This window comes from Sarcophilus harrisii, chromosome 1 (assembly GCF_902635505.1).
Source record: "Sarcophilus harrisii chromosome 1, mSarHar1.11, whole genome shotgun sequence".
Lineage (NCBI taxonomy): Eukaryota > Metazoa > Chordata > Mammalia > Dasyuromorphia > Dasyuridae > Sarcophilus > Sarcophilus harrisii.
This window is the reverse complement of record NC_045426.1, coordinates 490,955,228-490,980,734: the sequence shown is the minus strand read 5'-3', so window position 1 is coordinate 490,980,734 and position 25,507 is coordinate 490,955,228. Positions and strand designations below refer to the sequence as shown.

The 25,507-nt window shown below is 34.4% G+C and overlaps 1 pseudogene; it reads left to right on the top strand.

The window, feature by feature from the left end:
• The first annotated feature begins 8,449 nt into the window (after positions 1–8,449).
• On the top strand, positions 8,450–23,642 carry LOC100933885 (annotated as a pseudogene).
• The last annotated feature ends 1,865 nt before the right edge of the window (positions 23,643–25,507 follow it).

The following is a 25,507-nucleotide window of genomic DNA, read 5'->3' as shown; positions in this document are numbered from 1 at the left end:
TAATTATGGGTGAATTATTGACCTCTCTGAGATTCTGTTGCTTCATCTATAAAATGAAAATAGGCAGTTATGTCTTGCATTGGATAGTGGGCTGGGCTTGGAATCAGGAAAACTCATCTTGCTGATCAAATCTGGTCTCAGACATTTCCTAGCTGTGTGACTCTGGGCATGTCCTCATCTGTAAAATGAGTTAGAGAAGAAAGAAATGGCAAACTCCTCTAAGTATCTTTGCCAAGAAAACCCCAAATGGGGACATGAAGAACCTCTCCAGTGTCTTTCCCAAGAAAACCCCCAAAATGGAGTTATGAAATCAGACAAAACTGAAACAATTGAACAACACTAATTAATGAGAGAAGTAAGATTAGATGGACTTTGAGGCCCAAGAACTATGATTTTATGATTCTATAAAATGTAAATTAAAACCACCTGCTAAGAAGCAGTGTGGCCTTGGAAGTATGAAGGAACTCGATTTAAGTGTTCTCTTACATAGACTAGCTGTCTGTGAGCAAGTCACTTAACCTCTTAGCACCCCTGTCAACTCTCTAGGATCACATTAGACAGGTTGAAAACCTTCAGTGGTGGAGAGTTTCCCTACATGAATAAAATTTCAGAGGCTCAACCAAAAAAACTATCACATCTATCTTGTAGGGTTGTTTTGAAGCTTAAAGGAGAATGATGGACTTTGTAAACTTTAAAGCACATTTTAGAGATTAGTTATTGTCTATGTTTCCATCTTAAATACTTAATAGACTCTCAACTCTAAAAGGATAGAACTAACCAAACTTCATATTTCACTCAACACTTATCCCTAGATGCTTAAAAACTGTTTTGTTAAACGAATGAATAAAAGAATAAGCAAATGAATGAATGAATGTTGATTAAATATAATACTGGTATAGCTTCAAATATATATTTATTAATTTGCAACAGATGCTAGAATCAAAATATTGCTGCACTTCAAGAGATACTTGTTTACTTTACTATAGAGTTAAAAGGTAACAAAATTTGTGAATAAAATGACCAATTATTATAATCCTCCTAGATGACTGCAAATAAATCCCATGTTCTTCACATTAAATAAAGTCTGAGGTTTTTTAATATAGAAATTTGCAAACTTTTTTATAGCACTGGATAACCTATTATTTAAGTTATTGTTTTTATTTGTGCCAATGGAATTAATGATTAAGCAGTACTTTTTAAACAACTATATTCATTTGATATCTATTGATTGCAGAATGGCTAAATAATATATTATAGTACATTAATTTAATGGGAAGGAAGAGAATCAGCATTTATTATGTACCTACTACATACCAGATACCATAATAAATGTTCTATAAATATTATTTCATTCTTTCCTCAAAACAACACTTGTAGGATACTACTATTATTCTCATTTTACAGTTAAGGAGACAGAGGAAATTAAAGGTTAAGTGATTTGCCAAGAAGTATACAACTTAATCGTGTCCGAGGCCATATTTGAATTCAGGTTTTCCTAACTGGACCCAATGCTCTATCTATTAATCCATTTAGTTAATTAAATAAAGGAATGCATTGGAATATTACTGTGCTGTAAGAAATGATATATAAGGAAAGTAAAGAAGCATGAAAAACTCTGCTTGAACTAATGCAGAGTAAAGTAAGTAAGAAAATAGACAAAATGCAAAGAACACTGCATATCAAAAAAAATAAAAAATGAATGTAACAATTATGAAGATCAAGCAGGACTCAAATGAAGAAATATGAAAAAACACCTCTTTGTGAAGGTGGGAGATCCACAGGTGTTACATATTGCACATGTTTTTAGAATCATTCAAATGTATTAATCTGTTGTGCCAATTTTTTTCTCTTATTGGATGGCTCTCTGGGAGTAAGAAAGATGTCCTGGAAAAAAGTGCTCATGTGAAAAACAAGTATCAATAAAACTTTTTAAAAAATAAAATAAAAGCAAGAAAATATCCATTCATGTATTCATTCATTCCTTCAGCAAACATTTATCAGGCACAATCTAGATGCCACAGATGTTCCAGATATTCCTATTTGCAGAATATATTGTGTTTATTACATCATATCCCAATACTGTAGAAGAGGGATTAGTTGTTTTTGTTTGACCCATTTTTAACTATCCCAAAATAGGAAGTGTGTTATAGTTTACTAACCCCTGCTATAGGTTCTTCTCGGAGAGATTTCCCAAATAGAAGGCTCTCTACACTTATTCCTATTGCTACTTTCCTTAAGTAGCTTTCTGTTGTTAATACTCATATAGGGCAGAAGTGATGATGGTGGCTATGGAGTTTGGGTTTTTTTTCTAAATGCTGATGTTTTAGGCTCATAGTTTCCCCCTAACTTTCCTTTCTTTATTGATATCACCTTTTCACTGCATCTGCCACAGTAAAATAGTAAGATTTCATCCAGCTGTACAACTAATCAATATGTGTAACACTAAAGGTAAACATCGTATATAGCTGAAAAGAATCATAACTCAGTATTTCAAAGAGCCAAGATTTTAACAATGTAAGCATTTTTTCCATGAATAAAAATAGTAAACTTTCTATTATTTAGCAAATAATGTTGGAGGGGTAACTGTGCCCAAACTATTCATCAGCTTGAAGATGATACTCAGGAAAATTACAAATACACAATCCTACATTACTCAATTATCTTAGCATAACTTTCCCAGGCATTTTCTCTTGTTACTATTTTGCAATAGAAAAGCTCCTTTCTTCGCCTTAATCCTAAGGGTCTGGGTCTTGTCTTGCTAATAAAAATGACTACCAGAAGAAAGATGCTAAATCCCAGGCCTACCCTGATTTGGCCTCAGATTAAAATACCTCAATCCTCAGATCAGTTAACTGGATCAGAGACTTCTATACTGACCTAAGACATTACTTTATTAGCCCCTTTCTTTGTTCTGGGTACTCAGTCTGTAGGCTAAGCTATCTATCTGTAGCATGCCATCATCCTCCACACCCAGCCCTCTCTTCGCTTCCTTATTTTAATTTTTTATTCTTTTCTAATGGGATGAATACTTCTGAATCCTCCACTTATCATGGGTTCTCCCTCCAACCAAGAATCACCAATTATTCTAAAAGCCCTCTTCACAATAGGGCTTTTCATTTTTGCCCCCATTATTGCCATTCTGCCTCAATGTCTGGGGAGCCAGCTAAGTCATTAATAGGTCAAGAACACTTTTACAATGAATTAATTGTTCAACTTCTCTGACTTCAGCCAAGCAGTTTACTTCCCAACACCCTTTGTCACAGGGTAAAGCAATGGACATCTATAGAATAAAGTTTCTTTTATGTGTTTATATTTTTACATAGTAGGCACTCATTATCATTAAATTAGATAATCTTCAGAACTGAAAAATTACCTACATAGGTTGCCTAATTATTTACTTTTTTTTTTTTTTTTTTAACAAAAGAGGCCACTGAAGTTTTTGACAGGGTATTTGCTCTATTACAAAGTCCAGCAGGTCATAGTTCAAGGGTACATGACTAGTTTAAGTGTCACCTCAAAGCCTTACTCCCAGCCCAGTTTTTTCCTCACTGTGCTATGCTCTTTCCCTCCATATTGTGGGAGAAAATACGTCCTTTAACAGCTAACTTTTTTAAGGCAGTGATAAAGTTTCAACCACCCCAGGGGTTTGTTTTTATTTCCAGATCAGCAGAAAAAATGAGTTCAGCCCCGAGTTCAGCCATGCATTGTTCCTTACTAGCTCTTGTGAAGGAAAAAACAAGTATTATGTTTCTTGGTCTGTGGATATAAAGTTCTTCCTCATTTCTCCCATCACACAACATTCTATAATTCAGTTTGCTTCTCAAAAGAGGATACACAATGGAGAGATTGAAGTGAGATGAAGAAAGATTTTTTTTTTAGCCATAATGTAGCTTTCCACTCTGTTTCTTCCTTCACAAGTATCTATTTAACTGAATTCTCAGGGTTAGGGTTTAAATTAATTCTAAAGGCATGCTTCTCAGACTTCCTTCCTTAATGAAGGCCTATTCCTTAACCAGAGAGCAAATTCAGTGTTTGACTCACCAATAAAGAGTGTATCTACCCTAAAATAGAACAGTTTGACTTGACTCCAAAATAGTGCACTGCATAAACCACTAATGAGTAGAATGCATTACTGGATAACCATTTGTTAGGAATATTGTAGTAAGGATTCTTTTAGGTTATGGATATGATGGAACCATTTGAGTAACAAAGGTTCCTTCCACATTCAATATTATATGACTGCGGTACAGTGAAGATGTTATATGACATATCCTTTTTTTTGAAAGTCACAATAACATATTTGAAAGTCACAAAGGTTGAAAAGAACCTTTTTGGTTCTAATTTTAAATGGGATCCTAACTTTTTATACCAAAAGATAGTCAAATGATTCACAAATTATTTCCATCAATTCTTTCTTTATTTTTTAGCTTATAATTCATATCTAGATCCTTCTCCTTCTTGTACCCAGAGAACTTTCGCTTATAATATTCAAAAAAGAGAAGAAAAAAGTAGTTCAGTAAAATCTATCAACATATTTACTACATCTGACCATATATACAGTATTCTAAATATATAAACACTTACCTCTTCATGGAAAGGAGGGTGTTGATTTTCATTACTTTTTTTATCAGCTCTTTTCTGGGGCCAAATTTGGTCATTATAATTACACAACGTAAATTGTTTTTAATTGTGCCATGATACAATGATACAGTTAAAGTAGATATTCAAGACTATTTATTCTTTAATTTTTTAACTAACAAGAATGTGTTCTCTCTCCATTTTACCTCACTAAAAAAAGGAAAAACAACAAAGAAATAGAAATTGTATAAGATGTTGGATATATACCAATCAATACAGAGTGAAAGAGCTATCCCATTGGACTAAGGTAACTAAATTCAATGAAGAGAGTCTCAGCTCTTACCCAAGGGGAAACTCCCTAAAGTCTCTCCTATAGCAAACTGGGGATAGGGACACGATGGAGTTTCTCTCATAGCTTACAAGTCTTTTTCTTCAGCAATCTGAAGTGGGATTGGCTTTTTCCACTTTCCTTCTAGATGCTGGAAAACAAAATCATTTGAAGTGATTCAAAACTTGAAGAAGATTGAATGAGAACTGACCTTACTTGAATTCTCTCACTCTTACCAACTCTTTCGTACTCCTTATGCAAGACAAGAAATTATGCTCACCAATCAGGAGAAAGTACCATACCAATGAGTTTGAGTACTACAGTTATACAAATGTTCCCAGGTTTCTCTGAAATCAACCCTTTCATCATTTTTTATAAGCAGAATAGTATTCTCCTACCTTTACATATTATAATTTGTTCATCCATTCTTCAATTTATGAGTATCCCCTTAATTTCTAGTTTTTTGCCACCACAAAAAATTATGTAAATATGATTTATATCATGGGTCTTTTTTCCTTTTTTCATCTTTTCTGGGATACTGAACTGGTAGTTGCATCACTGGATCAAAGATCATAGACGATAGAATAACTTTTTGGCCATGATTTGGCTTGCTTTCCACAGTGACTAGACCAAATTAACAGCTCTACCAACAATGTATTAAGGTACTTGTTTTCCCACACACCAACCAATATTTGATATTTTTCCTTTTTTTCAACTTTATCAATCTGAAGAGTGTGATTTAGAACCTTAAGGCAGCTTTAATTTGCTTTAATTGCTAACAAGTTGCTTTAATTGATCTAATTATTGATAATTTGGCACATTTTGCATAGAGTAATTGATAGCTTGAATGTCTTCTTTTGAAAACTTCCTGTTCATATCCTTTGGTCATTTACTAATTGGCAATTGGTCTTATTCTTACAAAATTGAATCAGTTTCTCAATATAACTTGAAAAGTTATCTGAGAAGCTTGCTGCAAAGTTCTAGCCTCCCCAACCCTACCTCTCCCCACCACATAGTTACCTTCTTCCCTTATAATTCAGTTACTTTGGTTTTGATTGTGCAAACAAATTTTAATTTAATATAACCAAAGTTGTCTACTTTATCTTCTGTGATCCTCTCACAGATCCTTTTGCCCAGAATTCTTTACCTAACATGAATCTAGAAGTTCTTCCTTGAGGCTCTCAATTGTTTATCATCCTTTACATCTGAGTTGTATGGTGATTTAAAGTTTATTTTCGTATGTAGTATGTGACTCCCAAGTCTATTGGGAATTCCTAATAGTCTGTTTCCAAGTTCTACCTAATTGCTTTCCAATTTTCCTAGAAGTTTTTTTAAACAATATATTCTTACACCAGTAGTTGAGGTCTTTGAATTTACCAAACACTAAACTACTATGCTCATTTGTTTTCATTTATTATATACCTAATCTGTCCTATTGGTCAACTTCACTGTTTCTTAATCAGTGCAAGACCTTTTATTTCTTGCCTTTTTCCTGTAAATAGCTTGTCCCCAGGGCTTATAATAGTTTCCTTCTAAATTTCCCTCATACCCCAGTTTGCATTAAAAGGAATAACTGAGATACTTCTTACATAAATCATTTCTGATCTCTCTGTCTCTCTGTTTCTGTCTCTGTCTTTCTTTGTCTCTGTTTCTCTCTCATACACACATACATACACAAAAATACACACTTCTTTACATTCATTTCAATAAAATACTTCTTATATACTAAGAATTGTATTAAATACACAAAGAAAAAAAATTAAACAGTCCATGCTTTCAAGGAGCTAACTTACTTGACATATACTTTGGATTATTTACTTGTTTGATAGCATCCCCCTACAGCTCCATAGAATGTAAGCAGCTTGAGGACAGGATTATTTTGTTATTGCCTAGTAGACAATAGCATGATGATCAGAGGGGAAAGTGAGAGATAAGTGATGGAGAGCTTATATGCTCCCATGTCACTTCTTGATTGAGGAGAAAATGAAAAAGGCCCAGTATGTTAAGTGGGCTTCCTGTGGTGAACTTATGGAAAAATATGAACAAGAAAGGGTAGAATGGGCAAGCATAGATGGGTTTTGGTTTGCTTCCTAGAAGGAGACATCCATTTTGATGATACAAATTTATTAATTATTTGAATATCCCTAGAGCCTACCATAATGTGTCACAAATAGTTCTTAATAAGAGTTTATTAAGTTGAATTTATTTGACTTTGCTGTCAAATTGTTTTGATTATAAAATGTCTTCATACAGCTTAGGCATTACTCATTTCCTAGTACTAATCTTCAAAACAAAAGCCAACCCAGATGGATATATAATTCAGGAAAGTTCAGGTTTAAATGAACTTTTAAAAAATAATTTTATAGATTTTGAAGAAAATCTACTTATGCTTCTTATCAATCAACATGTGCCAAATTGTCTAGTGTACATTAATAATTATTTCTTTTTAGCCAAGTTTTCTGAGTATGAAGAAAGAATTGCTAAGGATTATTTAGAAAAACTGAAGATCTGAAGAACACATGTAGTATTATTATTACCACTATTCATTGGAAAGAAAGACATTTACAAAGAAATGCCAGTAAGAGAAATAAATAGTTGGTTAAAATTGTATCTGAGAATGTGATTTGGTGTTCTTGATCATGGCTTAAAATGCAGAAATCATAGGTACTTTTAGACTGCACCTAATGAAGACCAGAAAAAAATGTATCAGCCTAATGTAATCAAATCTAATTAAATGGGTTTTAAATTGAAAAAGATAGAAGGATGAAGAAACTGTGAATATACATGCACCAAGCAAGGGAATATAAAGAATAGGTATGATGTAGGAAATATCAGTACTGATGCTCAGCAATTCATGGGAGACAAATCAATAAAAAGCAAGAAATAAAACTTATTGCTTTAAACTTCCATATATAAATTCAAATAGCATGTATATATCAATTACTCTCTGGCCTGCTTCTCTCAGAGTGAGATTACATTCTAAGGGTATCCTATGGGGTTGGAATGAAATAAGCATTTATATAATACCAAGCACTGTGCTAAACATTTATCAAAAATATCTCATTTGATCTTTATAAGAACTATTTTACAGTTAAGGAAAATGAAACTGCAAAAGATTAAATGATTCGTATAGGGTCAACAACTGGTAAGTGTTTGAGGTCAGAGCAGAACTGAGGATTTCCTGATTTTAAGACCAATACTGATGGCTTAGATCAACAGCTATCTCAGTTGGGAGTTAAACTATGAAAATCTTTCTCTACTGGAATTAGCTCAAGTCCAGTTCCAATGTGCTCCTCACAACCATTAACTACTAATGATTAATGCCCAGGTTCATTCAGTCAGTTCACATCAATTAGCCTTTACAAAAGTATATTTGCTTTGAGGAAATAGCAAGAAAGGAGATAGCAACATTTTCCCCTGACACCTGATAGGGAAAGAAGGGAGTAGGGAATATAATCTCCTGATATTTGGTTCCTGGGTAAAGAATATTCAGACTGAATATGGCGAGTGCATAATATTGATCCCAGCAAGTTCCATCCAAATATGGCACAGCCTGTGGATGAATTAGTATCTCAGTCACCACTGGAGTGGAGTCTGAAGGTTACTCCTTACTCCTTGCTCTTTGGAGCATTCATGTTGAAATTAGGTGGCTGTAAAAAGTCTGCATGGAGTCCACTTCTGGCCCTCTTGGTGACTCATTTTTCTGACTTCTCAAAGTATACAAAGATCATAGTCATCTCCAAACTCCTTCACCTAAAACAGGAAAGAGCAAATGTCAGAGCAAAACCTTTCAATCAAAATAAATCACCATGCCAAAAAAAAAAAAAAAAAAAAAAGGGAAAAAAATATACTCTGTATAAACAAATTTCCTCTTCTCCATCTCCAACCTGGCCTGTTTGGTAAGCTCTGGCTGATCTTCTAAATAAAGAAATGGCATACACTAAAAAGAGACTGATCAGTCCCTTCACTTTTATAGGCCTTTGGGAAGGGATAGTTCCTCCCATGAGTCCATCTCTCAACCAGGTGAACATTGTAGCAGCAATACCCTAATCTAAGACAATTCCAAAAGACTCATGATAGAAAATGCTATCCCATATCCTAAAGAAAGAACCATGAAAATTGAATGCAAGTCAAAGCATATTATTTTCACTTTCTAAATTTTTTTCATGGTTTTCCCCTTTTGTTTTGTTTCTTCTTTTACAATATAAGTAATATGGAAATAGGTTTAATAAGATTGCATATGTATAACCTATATCAGATTGCCTGCCATCTTAGTAAGGCAGGAAAGCAAGAAAGGAAGAAGAAAAATTTAGAACTAAAAATCTTGTAAAAAGAATGAATGTTGAAAACTATTTGTACATGTAATTGGAGAAAAAATACTATTTACCAAAAGAAGAAAGAAAGAAAAAAGAAAATCCAGCCTCAGTTAATTTATGATTTTGGGAATAGATGGGATTAGACATTGGAAGCCAATAAGGAATTGTCTTAGCCTCTAAATAACTATCAAGAGGTATATTCCCGATTCTAGAACAGGGAAAAATATGCTTGGTAAATTGATCAGGGGAATTTCCCTGATTACCCCCATTTACAGAAAACTAATTGAAGCTAAATTAAGCTCTTAGTTTTAAACTGTTTTCAAATACTTGAAGGAGTAAGACAAATTAGATTTGTTAGGCTTGGTCTCAAAGGACAAAACCAGTAGTGATGCATGGAAACTTCAAAGAAGCAAAATTATGTTTAATGTTAGAAGGAAAAACTTTTTTTTTTTTATTTAATAGCCTTTTATTTACAGGATATATGCATGGGTAACTTTACAGGATTAACAATTGCCAAACCTCTTGTTCCAATTTTTCACCTCTTACCCCCCCACCACCCCCTCCCCTAGATGGCAGGATGACCAGTAGATGTTAAATATATTAAAATATAACTTAGATACACAATAAGTATACATGACCAAAACATTATTTTGCTGTACAAAAAGAATCAGACTCTGAATTATTGTACAATTAGCTATGAAGGAATCAAAGATGCAGGTTGCATAAATATAGGGACTGGGAATTCAATGTAATGGTTTTTAGTCATCTCCCAGAGTTCTTTTCTGGCATAGCTAGTTCAGTTCATTACTGCTCCATTAGAAATGATTTGGTTGATCTCGTTGCTGAGGATGGTCTGATCCATCAGAACTGGTCATCATCTAGTATTGTTGTTGAAGTATATAATGATCTCCTGGTCCTGCTCATTTCACTCAGCATCAGTTCGTGTAAGTCTCTCCAGGCCTTTCTGAAATCATCCTGTTGGTCATTTCTTACAGAACAGTAATATTCCATAATTTTCATATACCACAATTTATTCAGCCATTCTCCAACTGATGGACATCCATTCAGTTTCCAGTTTCTAGCCACTACAAAAAGGGCTGCCACAAACATTCGTGCACATACAGGTCCCTTTCCCTAGAAGGAAAAACTTACTAACAATTAGAACTATACCAAAGTGGAGAGTGCTGTTGTCTCAGTTCTTACCAACAATTAGAGCACTTTGAAGATATTTCATGAATGAATCAGATAGATTTCAAGGATTTCAGATAAGTAAAAAAAATTCTTTATTTTCACTAACCTCTAGCTAAAATTTAGTATTTCCTTCCATTATAAAATTAGGTCAAAAACCACAGTAATATTAGTAGTACTTATGACTTCAGCACTGATGCAAATCATGGTTATTTTCATATTACATTATAGTAAAAAATTCATTAGATGTCCAACATAACATGCATGTTGCCTTGTCAAAGAGCATCCTACAATTCAATGTTCTTTTTCAATCTAAGCAAAAATTTTCATATTATTTATTTAAAATTTGACTTTTAACATATATGTATTTTATTTTTTAAATTTCAAATAATAGCTTTTTATTTTCAAGATACTTTAAAAGATAATTTTCACCATCCTTGCAAAATCTTGTGTTCCAAATTTTTCTCCCTCCCTCCACCTTATCCCCTTCCCTAGACAGCAAGTAATCCAATCTAGGTTAAACATATACAGTTCTTCTAAACATATTTCCACATTTATCATGCTGTACAAGAAAAATCAGATCAAAAAGAAAAAGAAGCAAGCAAACAAAAATGAAAAAGGCGAAAATACTCTGTTGTCATCCACTTTCAGTCCCCATAGTCCCTTTCTGGATACAGATGACTCTCTCCATCGCAAGTGTCTGTTAGAATGGGCCTGAATCATTTCAGTGTTTAAAAGAGCCAAATCCATTAGAGCTGATCATCACATAATCTGTTATTGCTGTGTACAATGTTCTCTTACTTCTACTTACTTCACTTAGCATCAGTTCATAATATGCCCATATTTTAGATACATTTTCTTATTTAATACACTATTAAAGAAGTACATATGTAATATTACATAGCAAATTTTTAAAACTATTTTGTTACCCAAAGATCCCAGCTTTTGGGATGAAAATTCACTATTTGCAAAAAAAACTGCTGGGAAAATTGGAAACTAGTATGGCAGAAACTAGGCACTGACTCCACACTTAACACCATATATGAAGATAAGATCAAAATGGGTTCATGATCTAAACATGAATAATATTATAAATAAATTAGAAGAACATAGCATAGTTTACCTCTCAGACCTGTGGAGGAGGAAGGAATTTGTGATCAAAGAAGAACTAAAGATCATTATTGATCACGAAATAGATAATTTTGATTATATTAAATTAAAAAGGTTTTGTACAAACAAAACTAATGCAAACAAGATTAGAAGGGAAGTAATAAAATGGGAAAACATTTTTACATTCAAAGGTTCTGATAAAGGCCTCATTTCCAAAATATATAGAAAATTGATTCAAATTTATAAAAAATCAAACCATTCTCCAATTGATAAATGGTCAAAGGAAATGAACAGACAATTTTCAGATGAAGAAATTGAAACTATTTCTAGACATATGAAAAGGTGCTCCAAATCACTATTAATCAGGGAAATGCAAATTGAGACAACTCTGAGATACCACTACACACCTGTCAGATTGGCTAGGATGACAGGAAAAGGTAATGATGAATATTGGAGGGAATGTGGGAAAACTGGGACACAAATAAATTGTTGGTGGAATTGTAAATGAATCCAACCATTCTGGAGAAATTCGGAACTATGCTCAAAAAATTATCAAATTGTGCATACCCTTTGATCCAGCAGTGTTTCTACTGGGCTTATTTCCCAAAGAGATCTTAAAGGAGGGAAAGAGACCCACATGTGCAAAAATGTTTGTGGCAGCCCTTTTTGTAGTGGCTAGAAACTGGAAACTGAATGGATGCCCATCAATTGGAGAATGACTGAATAAATTATGGTATATGAATGTTATGGGATATTATTGTTCTGAAAGAAAATGACCGACAGGATGATATCAGAGAGGCCTAGAGAGACCTACATAAATTGATGCTAAGTGAAATGAGCAGAATCAGGAGATCATTATACACCATTATACACAGCAACAAGAGTACTATATGATGACCAATTCTGATGGACATGGCTCTGTTCAACAATGAGATGATTCAAGCCAGTTCCAATTGTTCAGTAATGAAGAGAATCATTCACACCCAGAGAAAGGACTATGGGAAATGAATGTAGACTACAACTTAGCATTTTTTATTCTTTCTGTTATTGTTTGCTTGCATTTTTGTTTTCCTTCTCAGGTTTTTTTTTTTCCTCTCTAGATCCAATTTTTCTTGTGAAGCAAGATAACTATATAAATATGTGTGTATATATATTTTGGATTTAACATATTTAACATGTATTGGACTATCTGCCATCTAGGGAAGGGGGTGGGAGAAAGAAGGGAAAAATTTGGAACAAAAGTTTTTTCAAGGATCAATGTTGAAAAATTACCCATGCATATGTTTTGTAAATAAAACACTGTAATAAAAAATATTCTATATCACAAAAAATTTAAATAAAACTATTTCATTAAATGAATTTTAATAAAATTGATTTCTTTTTGTATTCCTATGTATTTTATGCCTTTAAAAATATTATTCTAAAAAGAAACGTATAGGTTTCAAGAGTTAGTCATAAAAATTAATTAAACTCATTGGGGTACATTATTGAAGAAATTCTTGTCCAGAGTAGTCATTTGCAATTCCTAAGTTCTATTTTCACATCTAGCTTCCAAAATTTAATTAAAATTTCTCCATCACTTTTCAGTAAACAAATTATGCTTTTAATAGCAAAGAGTTTTTTGAGGCAATATTGCCAGTTGGTTAGAGCATTGGCCCTTAAGCTAGGAAGGTTTAATTTCACCTATGAATTCCACCTCTGATACTTATTAGCTATGAGACTTTTTTTAATCACTATAATAACTCTATTTCTTTTTCTTATTTTAGTTTTTTATTTATAAAACATATGCATAGGTAATTTTTTCACTTTTTCTTATTTTTAACCTTTTTTGGGGGGTTGTTTTTAATAATATTTTGATTTTTTCCGATTACATGTAAAACAATTTTTAACCTTTATTTAAAAAACTTTTACATTCCAAACTTCTTCTATCTCTGTATCTTTTCCTCCCTCTTCAAGCTGGTAAGCAATTTGATATAAATTACACATGCACAATCATGCAAAAATTATTTCCAAATTAGTCATACTGTAAAAGAAAACATAGACAAAAAAAAGCCGTGAAAAAATGAAATGAAAAACAATATGTTTTGATCTATATTTAGACTTCATCATTCTTTCTTTGGAGATGGAAAGCAATTTCCTGTATGAGTTCCTTTGTCATTGTCTTGGTTCATTGTATTGTTGAGAATAGCTAAATCATTCACTAGTGTTAGACTTAACAAATCAGTTTCCTCATTTATGAGTATATGTATATATGTGTAGCTATGTAAAAATCACAATATTATTTGAATAGCTTCAAAAGTAGCCCTTTTTGTTCATTTATACATTCTACAAAATCATTTTTTCATATTTAGAAGCAATTTTAATGGAAAATTTAAAATGCAGTACTAATGTGATATTGCTTCTGCACAACATCTAAATAAATCCCTGCCATAAAATGAGTTCTGATGAATTAAAACAGGTCAAATCTTAATTTCTGTATATTCAAATCTTATTTCATCAAAACAGAACTAAGAAGCAATTCTCATTCTTCCATCTTCTTACTTGTAATTCTAAACATTTGGAATTTCATTCATTAGTTCAGTCAACAAATCTAATGGTCCTTTCCCAGTCTTCATTCTTTATGATATATTTGCAATATCTGGCATTGTTGAACAAGTCCCTCTTTAGGACATTATCAATTCCTTTGTTGATACTATATTCTTTTGGTTCTCTGACATCTTTAAATAACACTTCTCTGTCTTTTTTGTTTTGGTTCCTCATCATTTTCTTTCTCTCTTACTATATAGGTGTTCATCAAATGTCTCCTTTTTGATTCCTTTCTTTTCTCTTTCTATACCATATCCTTTGGCAGTTTTATTCATTCTCTGCAATTACTTGGCAGGTAATGATCAAATTTTTACACCTAGTCTTGATTTCTCTTCTGAGTACTAGATTTGTATCACCAACTGCTTGAAAAATAATTCTACCTGAACTGGTATATTTCAAATCACCATATTTTCTTTCTCTCTAAAGTTGTTCTTCCTTCTGACTTGGCTCTATTTATGGCATCACTGTCACCTGATCTCTCACATTCATAACCTTAGGGGTAACTTTAATTTTTCCCTCTTCATCACTGTTCACATCCAGTTATCAAATCGTATGATTTTCATCTCTGTAATATCTTTTGCAACCATCTCCTCCTCTCTATTTTCACTACTACTAGCCTAGTACCACTTTTCAAACCGGTGGCAGAATAATCTTCTCCTCACAGAATACCCTCTTTGCCATTCTTCTTTTACTTTCTATTCCCTCTTCATTCATGTACTCTAAGGTCCAGAGTTCCAGGCCTCTTTGCTGTAGCTCACACAAGATACTCCATCTCTCAAAGTTCCAGACTGGTCCCTGTCTGGATCACTCTTTCTCCCATCTTTACCTCCTGCTTTCCTCGGCTTTATTCATTTTGCAACTAAAATCCTACCTTTCGTTTCCTGTTGCCTCCTTAATTCTAATGTTTTCTCTCTGTTGACTATTTCCAATTTTTACTGCATATACCTTCTTTTTTCTTTTTTTTTAAATTAAAGTTTTTTATTTTTCAAAACATATGCATGGATAATTCTTCGACATTAACCCTTGCAAAACCTTGTGTTCCAATTCCCCCCTTTCCCCACCCTATCTCCTAGATGGCTAGTCCAATAACTATTAAACATGGTAGAATATATGTTAAATCCAATATGTGCATATATTTATATAATTATCTTGCTGCACAAGAAAAATCATATCAAGCCAGAAAAAATGAGAAAGAAAATAAAATGCAAACAACAACAAAAAGTGTAAAAATACTGTGTTGTGATCCCCCTTCAGTTCCTACAGTTCTCTCTGAATGCAGATGGCTCTCTTCATCACAAGACTATTGGAACTAGCCTGAATCATCTAATTGTTGAAAAAAAAAAAAAAGCCACATACATCAGAATTGATCATTACATAATCCATTACATAATCTTGTTGCTGTGTATAATGATCTCCCAGTTTTGCTCATTTCACTCAGTATCAGTTCATGTAAGTCTCTCCAGGCTTCTCTGAAATCATCTTGTTGGTCATTTTTTACAGAACAATAATATTCCATAACATTCATATACCATAACTTATTCAGCCATTCTCCAACTGATGGAAGGCCATCATTATCATTTGGCTTTCCAGTTTTTTGCCTCTACAAAAAGGGCTGCCACAAACATTTTTGCACATGTAGGTCCTTTTCCCTCCTTTAAAATCTCTTTGGGATATAAGCCCAGTAAAAATACTGCTGGATCGGGTATGCACAGTTTGATAACCCTTTGGGCATAGTTCCATATTGCTCTCCAGAATGGTTGTATCAGTTCACAATTTCACCAACAATGTATTAGTGTCCCAGTTTTCCCACATCCTCTCTAACATTCATCATTATCTTTTCCTGATATCCTAGCCAATTGGACAGGTGTGCAGTGGTATTTCAGAGCTGTCTTAATTTGCATTTCTCTGACCAATAATGATTTTTAGAGCACCTTTTCATATGACTAGAAATAGTTTCAATTTCTTCATCTGAAAATTGTCTGTTCATATCCTTTGACCATTTATCAATTGGAGAATGGCTTGATTTCTTATAGAGTCAATTCTCCACATATTTTGGAAATGAGACCTTTAATCCTTGAATATAAAAAGATTTCCCCAGTTTATTGCTTCCCTTCTAATCTTGTCTGCATTAGTTTTGTTTGTGCAAAAACTTTTTAACTTAATATGATAAAAATTATCCATTTTGTGATCAATAATGATCTCTAGTTCTTCTTTGGTCACAAATTCCTTCCTCCTCCATAGGTCTGAGAGGTAAACTATACTATGTTCTTCTAATTTATTTATAATATTATTCTTTATGTCTAGATCATGAATCCATTTCAACCTTATTTTGGTATACTGTTAGGTGTGAGTCATTGCCTAGTTTCTGCCATACTAGTTTCCAATTTTCCCAGCAGTTATTGTCAAATAGTGAGTTCTTCTCCCAAAAGCTGGGGTTTTGGGGTTTGTCAACACTAGATTGTTATAGTTATTAACTATTTTGTCCGGTGAACCTAACTTATTCCACTGATCAACTATTCTGTGTCTTAGCAAGTACCGAATGGTTTTGATGACCACTGCTTTATAATATGGTTTTAGTTGGGGTACAGCTAAACTACCTCCATTTGCATTTTTTTCATTAATTCCCTTAAAATTCTTGACCTTTTGTTCTTTTAGATAAATTTTGTTATTTTTTCTAGATCTTTAAAATAATTTCTTGGGAGTTTGATTGGTATAGCACTAAATAAGTAGATCAATTTATGTAGTATTGTCATTTTTATTGTATTCATTCGGCCTATCCAAAAGCACGTCATATTTTTCCAATTGTTTAGATCTGACTTTGTATAGAAAGTGTTTTGTAGTTGTTATCATATAGTTCCTGATTTTGCCTTGGCAGGTAGACTCCCAAATATTTTATATTAACAACAGTTATTTTAAATGGAATTTCTCTTTGTATCTCTTGCTGCTGGACTTTGTTGGTGACATATAAAAATGCTGATGATTTATGTGGATTTATTTTGTATTCTGCAACTTTGCTAAAGTTGTGGATTGCTTCTAGTAGTGTTTTAGTTGATTCTCTAAGATTCTCTATGTATACCATCATATCATCTGCAAAGAGTGATAATGTGGTTTCCTCATTACCTACTCTAATTCATTTAATCTCTTTTTCTTCTCTTATTGCCAAAGCTAATGTTTCTAATACAATATTGAATAGTAATGGTGATAGTAGGCAATGTTCTTTCACCCCTGCTCTTATTGGGAATGGTTCTAGTTTTTCCCAATTACATATGATGCTTGCTGACAGTTTTAAAAGATGCTACTGATCATTTTAAGGAAAAGTCCTAAACTCCTGCATATAACTTATTAAAGAAAATCATTTGCTTATTTTCTCCACCATCAGATTATGATGCCTATATTATGAGCTCCTTGAGAGAAAGAATTTTCTTTTACCTTTTGTTGTATATGGAGCATAACCAAATATGGTTATATGTGTATGCTTTTCACACAGTAAGTGTCATTAAGTTTATTGACTAATTCACTGATATAGAAAGTCATATCATTTCTCTGGTCAAAAATCTTCAGTATCTTCTTATGGCAAAGGAATACAAAAAAAACTTCCCTAATTTCCCAGATTGATAGCAACTCTCTCTAAAACTTAAATATTGCTTTTCTTTAAAAACAAAAACTTAAATGAATATAACTTATCACAATAAGTAGTATAAGAGTAGAGAAGTAAAGGAGAGACCCTAGACTAATTTGTTCCGGAGGAATTGGGGATGAGTTTTTTTTCAGAATTTTTTAGGCTGCAGAGAGTTACTATTTGCTTAGAACAGAGAGGGAATGTTTAAGGTGAGGTTTAAACTGTTTTCCTATCAGAGTTTTACAATCCCTTTTGTATTGAGAAAGTAGAGTTCTGGAAGTTTTACTTTGGTGGGGGGAAGTATACAAGATCTAAGCATTACAATATAATAGGTTTCTCACAAGTTAGGTGACATTTGAACTGAGAGATCCAAGAGGCAGTAGAATGAAGTTCAATGGAAGAAAGTTCAAAATTACCTCAAGAAAGAGTTCCAAAGAGAAGCAATTAAGTGAAGAATGCTAGAAAGATTTCACAAGGTAGACTTGAACTTTGTCTCTATACTTTCTGGTGCAACTTGACTGAGATGGCGTCCTTCTTAGCCATTGGCTGAGAATGCTGACTGAGGATAGCTGCGATTAATCTTCAGTCTATTTTGTTTATATATTATAAGTAGGTGAGCTCCTTGAAGACAAAGCCAGACACTTGGCAAAATGCTTATAGAAATAATTTAATAAATGTTTGCTGACTCACCATAGCCTTCCCTGAAGAAGAAGACTTATTAATTACAACTACAAATGAATGATGGAGGTGACCCAAAGAACTGTCACTATAAAATCTCCAGGCTATGTTATACAGGTGATTCTGAAAATAGCAGGAGCTGACAATCATAGAGAATGAAGAGCAATGCCTGGTGGGAAGCAAAAGCAGAGAAAAATGTTTGGCAGGAAGTAGATCAAGCAGAAAGCAGCTTTGCAACATGCATGTGACCTGGTTACATGTATTCCTCCTTGTATGTATACCCTCTTCACATAGAGTCCTATTCACATATATTTCCTAGGTGTATTATTCCCTACACTCTATCTTCATAAAGGATCCTATTTCCTTTAAGTTTATTTGTGGGAAAATAACTAAAGGACTTATTTTGGAGGGGGAAATGAGGGTACAGGGATTGTTTGTTGTATTTATCTTGCTAAGTAATGAAAATGCTTTTGTTATGAACTAAATCTGTGTCAATCTGGCTAAGTAAAATGTACAACGAAGGTTTTTGAGCTATGATTTGAAGAGGATCCTTACCTACAAAAGTATCTAGAAACTAGATTAGCTAAATGGAAAGCTCAGAGTGAGAAATTGACTACAATTATCTTCACTGGCTTTATTTTCCTGCAGTCTGTGAACTCCATATATCTTCCCTGATAGTGCCTAGCATTGTATTCTGCATATTAAGAGATGCCTAATAGATGTACAATACTCAGTTGTAGTTATTCATTCAAATATTTATAAGTATCTACTATGTACAATGAATTATGCTAGGTACTAGAGAGATAGGCAGCCCTATCCCTTATCTTCAAAGAGCTTACACAACCTAATATCAACATTTATTGTTGATTTCAGAATTTTAGGGAAAATATAAGCAATATGCAGTGATATTATCTTTAAATTATATGGTTTGTTGTTTAGTTGTTTTATAAGCAATACGCAGTGATAATGATGCGGGAAAGATTCCAGTCTTTGATTCCCAACCCCCCCCCCCCCCCAGTTAATGTAAATTACCCTTTGACTCACAAATCCTGGTCCCTTTGAATTCCAATAGAAGATCCGGACCTGTCCCAGCCCCACCGGGATCTGAGCCAACTTTGGGGCTACACCCCAAAGCCCCTCAAGCTTAATCTCCGACTTAAAAGGGCCACGCTGGGAACCACTCTTTGCAGAGATTCCAAACATGGTTGCCATGTGAGGACCCTCTGTCCACTGGACCCTCTGTCCAGTGCCCTCCTTATCTCTACCTTCACCTATCTCCTACTTCTAAACTCAGTAATAAACCTCTTTTATCAATCTAGCTCTCTGGGCCAATAAGTGCTTTTATTGGGAATTCGTGCTGCTACTAGACCTCAAATAATGCCATATCCTTGCGCCGAATCCAAGGGGGTTGCAGGGGAGCTCTGTTTGACTTCTTGTACCCCAAACTTGCCACTAGATCTTAACTAAACCCTAATTTCATTTAGGTACCCCAAATCTAGACATTTGATCTACACCTCAACAATACTGTCTTTAAATTAGATGGTTTGTTGTTGTTTAAGTCATGTCTGCTTCTTTGTGATCCCATTTGGGGTTTTCTTGGCAAAGATATTAGAGTGATTTGCACTTCCTTCTCTCAGCTCATTTTACAGATGAAGAAATGGAGGTAAATAGTATTAAGTAACTTACCTGGAGTCATACAGCTAGTTAAGTGTATGAGGTCAGATTTGAACTTGGGAAGTTGGATCTCCAGGACATGTGCACCTAGGTGCCCTTTAAATGAGGTATAGAAGCCATGCATTATTTTTGATAGTAGGGACTGGGGGAAATTATTACATATGGTTGACATATTTTCACTTCTTTACTCTATATTGACCTTAAAGGTGTGTCTCACTTTAAGAATAAGTAACAGATAATAATACAGATTTATGCAAAAGATAAGTAAGATGTGGTTATAATCTGTATAAAAACATTCTTTACATTGCCAAAAAATACACACTGGGACTTTTTAACTCTTAAACTCCCTCTCTGTTTCTAATAAGAATCAATTTACAGCTGATGCAGGAAAGATTCCAATCTTTGATTCCCAACCCCCCTAGCTAATGTAAATTACCCTTTGACTCACAAATCCTGGTCCCTTTGAATTCCAATAGAAGATCCGGACCTGTCCCAGCCCCACCCGGATCTGAGCCAACTTTGAGGCTACACCCCAAAGCCCCTCGAGCTAAGTCTCTGACTTAAAAGGGCCACACTGGGAATCCCTCTTTGCAGAGATTCCAAACATGGTCGCCATGTGAGGACCCTCTGTCCACTGGACCCTCTGTCCCTCCTTATCTCTACTTTCACCTATATCCTACTTCTAAACTCAGTAATAAACCTCTTTTATCAATCTAGCTCTCTGGGCCAATAAGTGCTTTTATTGGGAATTCGTGCTGCTACTAGACCTCAAATAACGCCATATCCTTGCGCCGAATCCAAGGGGGTTGCAGGGGAACTCTGTTAGACTCCCTGTACCCCAAACCCGCCACTAGACCTAACTAAACCCTGATTTCATTTAGGTACCCCAAATGTAGACCTCAACATGTGGTCTATACCTCAACATTTGGTTCCTGACCTCAACACAGCCAATTTCTTCCAAGAATATATCTCTATTGTGTAAACAGAAGTTCTGTATAGAAATAATTAATTTTTCATCCAATTTATGTTTCATTTTATAATTCAAGTACACGAACAAATATTATTATGCTGAAGAGAGCCTAAAAGAAATAGATTCTTTCCTACTTTGAGAGGCAGTGAATATAAAAGAATCTCAGTCAGGAGGACCTCCCCATCTCAGTGCTCTAGGATTACATTCCCTGAAACTCTTAAATTACAGAGAAGGTACAACTTGATCTATATTGGGGGAGACATAGAATTCCTATTCTAATGAAATTGCACATCCAGTTCCTCTTCCTTAGTATTGTGATCAAAGATTCAAATCTCTCAAACAACTTCCTAGGCAGGCTGGTAGATCTTATTCTGTCAGCCTGTTTTTCTCAAGATCGTATTAAATCTTGAAACTGTGCACCCCAAGCCCAGTTCCTCCTGCCTCCTCCCTCTCACACCTCTCTCCAGCTTGAGGTTTCTTTCTTAGAGGATTTCTCCAGTTCGAGATTCAGCCAGAGACACTTCAACTCTCACCCCAACCCTCCCTTCCAGAATCCTGTGCTATACAACGTCTGCCCCCAGGGACTCGGTGGAGGCAGAAGCGCAGCACTCATGCAGCCTGGACCGAAACTAAAATATCGGAGATATTTGGTGTGAGCAGGCTGACCTTTGGTCAGCTCGCCAAGTCTGTCTGCCACGGACAACTGCAGTCCCCAAGCAAATCAGCGTCCTAAACAGACAGCTACCCTCGATCTTATTTGGGAAGAAAAAAGTTTGAGCAGCAAAGCCTTGAGCGCACAGCAGGAAACCATCAGGACCTTTTTGGTGTGGGACTATTTGGTGTTCACGGGGATGCTTATCCTTTTCACAGCTATAGGTATTTTTTGCGCCTTCTGCAAGGATGTCCAGAAGACCCAGAAAGATTTTCTGATGGGCGGCCTGAAGATGATCGCAGTGCCCGTGGAACTGTACCTCACTTCCAGTTTGGGGCCCGCCATCCCAATCCTGGGTATACCCTCTGAGATCTATCGCTTCGGGGTCATATTCACCATGTATGGATTCTCTTACATCATTGTAGTTATCGTCACCTCGGAAGTCTTTCTCCCAGTCTTTTACAAGCTGGGAATTACCAGCACCTAGCTTCGTTTTAACAGACACATTCGCCTTTGTGGAACGATTCTGTTCATCCTCCAAACGATGTTGTGCATTGGAGTTGTCATTTATGCTCCAGCTCTTGCAATGAATCAAGTCATGGATCTCAACTTGTGGGGCACAATCATTACCACGGGAGTGGTATGCACCTTCCATAGCTCAAAGGGTGGATTCAATGCTGTTGTCTGGATCCATGTTTTCCAAGTTGGAATCAAGATGGCTGGATTTTTTTCTATGATCATATAGGGTACTGTGGTTCAAGGTGGAATCAAAAATATCCTAATTGATTCCTATCATGGAGGAAGATTAAACTTCTGGGACTTCAATCCCAATCCTCTTCAAAAATATACATTCTGGACAATCATCATTGGGGGTTCTATCACCTGGCTCTATGGTATCAATCCAGTTCAAGTCCAGAGATACAATACTTGCAAAAATCGTTTCCATGCAAAAATGCCCCTTTGTGTAAATCTTATAGGATGCTGGGCAATTCTTGGTTGTACAACAATGTGTGGTCTTGTCCTTTATTCAAGATACCATGACTGTGATCCTTGGACATCAAAGAAAGTATCAGCACCAGACCAACTCATGCCCTATTTAGCACTGGACATTCTGCAAAATTTTCCAGGACTCCCCGGACTCTTTGTGACATGTATATAGAGTGCTATTTTGAGCACTATCTGCCAGCATCAATGCTTTAGCTGCAGTAACAATCTCAGACCTCATCAAACCTCACTTCTCATGACTCTCTGAAAAGACTCTGTTTTGGCTTTGTAAAGTGACAAGGGTGCTATATGGAATCCTATGCATTGGAATGGCAGCTGTAGCATCACTTATGGGAGCTTTGTTACGGGTACTGATCAGTATCTTTGGTGTGATTTGGGCATTTTGTTCTCCTTTGCCAATTCATTGGGGGCATTTATAGGACTTAATGCTGGATTTGTCATTTCTTTCTGGGTTGCAATTGGAGCTCAACTCTATTCCCCCCTTCCCCCTTCTGGAGAACAATTTATCTTTGAGCCTCATTACTGATGGCTGTAACATAACCAATTTCTACCACCAAAAGAATTGGACCACAAGTTCAGGAATACAAGTTTCTCCAAATGCATTTGAAATTCATAGTGCTGAAAGAACTCTCCTAATAGATAAATGGTATTCCTTATCTTTCCTGTACTTCAGCACCACTGGAATGTTGGTCACTATATTTTTAGGAATAATTGCCAGCCTAACAGGAGGAAGGAAACAGATCATAAATGACAAATTTCTACTAACTAAAGAAGACTTTTTATTCAACTTTGATTTTTTCAGGAAGAAATGGGTTTTAAATCAGCAACTTTATGTAGTAGGAGACAGTGAAACTAAAAAGCCTGACTTCAACCAACCAACTAATGAATCAACACAGAATTTTAAAGGATCAACTACAATTAGTTCCTTATTAGTGTGAATAATGAATCTATGAAGTGGTCACATTATTTGAATCTTCATTACAGATTTCCAATGGGCTAGCATAATAATATTTTATATATAACTACAACTTTGAATAGTGCAAATTCAAATACACTTACCCCTTTCACATCTTTTTCCTATCATGCTTTTGATATATCATGAGTTGGCTTAAGAAATTAAGTGGGAATTTGCTAAACACATTTGTTAAATTTTATTTTTGTTAAATTGTTAATGTATATTTCCAAAATGACACTAATTATTATGACCTAAACCAGATGTAAAAATATAAAATTCCATTATCCCACTAATTTAAAAAAATCAGAAAGATAGCTTTTTGTCCAAAAATAATAACAACTCATATTTTTATGGTACTTCAAAGCTTACAAAGAAAGCACTTTTCTCACAACAGTTTTGTGGAAACTACAGATGACATAAGAAGGCCTTCAGGTGATGCAGAAAAAGTTTAGAAACTCAGAAATGCATAAAATGTGTGTATAGAATTGTATAATATCAATACATTTTGTCTCTTAATACTGTAATAATTCAGACTTCTGAACCAGGGAGGAAAAATATACTATATAGACTTTTCAGATCTGGGGGTAGAGGATGTTATGCCCCTAATCCCTGTGATATGATGCATAGGAATTATTATTCACATTCATTTAGACTTAGATGCCAGACAGCTTCATCACAATTTATTCAGTTTGTGAGAATGTGTGAAGTACTAATATATCAAGACAAAAGTAAATCAATTCTGCTCTCAAAAAAACTAGTCTTCAAAACAAACTTTGCAGATGATATTGGAAAAGATCATGAGATATGCTTTTGAGAAGGGTGTTATCCCAGCTAGACAAGCATTTATTAATTTCCTACTATGTGCCAGGCACTTGTACAATGCTTTTTAAAAACAAAAGGAAAACAATTCTTGTCTTCAAGGATGTTACATTATTTTGGAATGTAGACTGTTCCCACCTGTGGATTTTCAGAATTTAACTGGACTATGCAATGTGTTTATTCTTCATTTTTTAGATAGTTATGGAAGTGATATTTTTAAAAAGTAGCACAGGATGAAGTGGGAAATGATTTTGTAATCAGAAGACTTGAGTTTGAATACTTGACAATTCCTGTCTGTGTTAAAATTACTTAACTGTTCTGAATCTTCAATTTCTTCATCTGTAAAATGAAAATGCTATAAACCCTATCTCATTAGAATGTTGTGAGAAGAGTGCTTTCTTTGTAAATCCTGAAGTACCATAGAAATATGAGCTGTTATTAATATTTTTGAATAAAAATAAAACCATCTGATGACTTTTAAATTAGTGGGATAATGACATTTTATATTTTTTATATATAGTTTATTTCATAATACTTAATATCATTTTGGAAATAGAAAGTATCAATTTAACAAACAAATAAAAATTAACAAATGTATTTAACAAATTAATTGCTTCTGGGACCATGTAGGTTAAGACACTGAATCTTCTAAGAGACCTATCTGCCCTTAAGACATTCATGCTTTTGAACTGAGTTCAGTCCAGGGAGAGCCTAGCCTCTAATAAGAAAGGTTACACTTCCCTTTCTAATTCTCTTTGGCTAATTTTATTTCTATACTCATGGGAAAAATGACTTTAGGTTTAAGTTTAGATTTTGACTTAAGTCTATGTATCTCCAAAGGGGAGAGTAGAAAGATAACCAAGGTACTTAGATAAATAGCATACATGTTAAGTAAATAAATATAGTTACAAAACAAACTTATTGAGCCTTAAGAGAGGATTCAAAGTGAGGAAAAGAAAAGAACTAGAACCCAAGGGTGTACTTTAAATATCTTCTGAAAGGTAATAGGTTTGCTCCATAAGATGATAT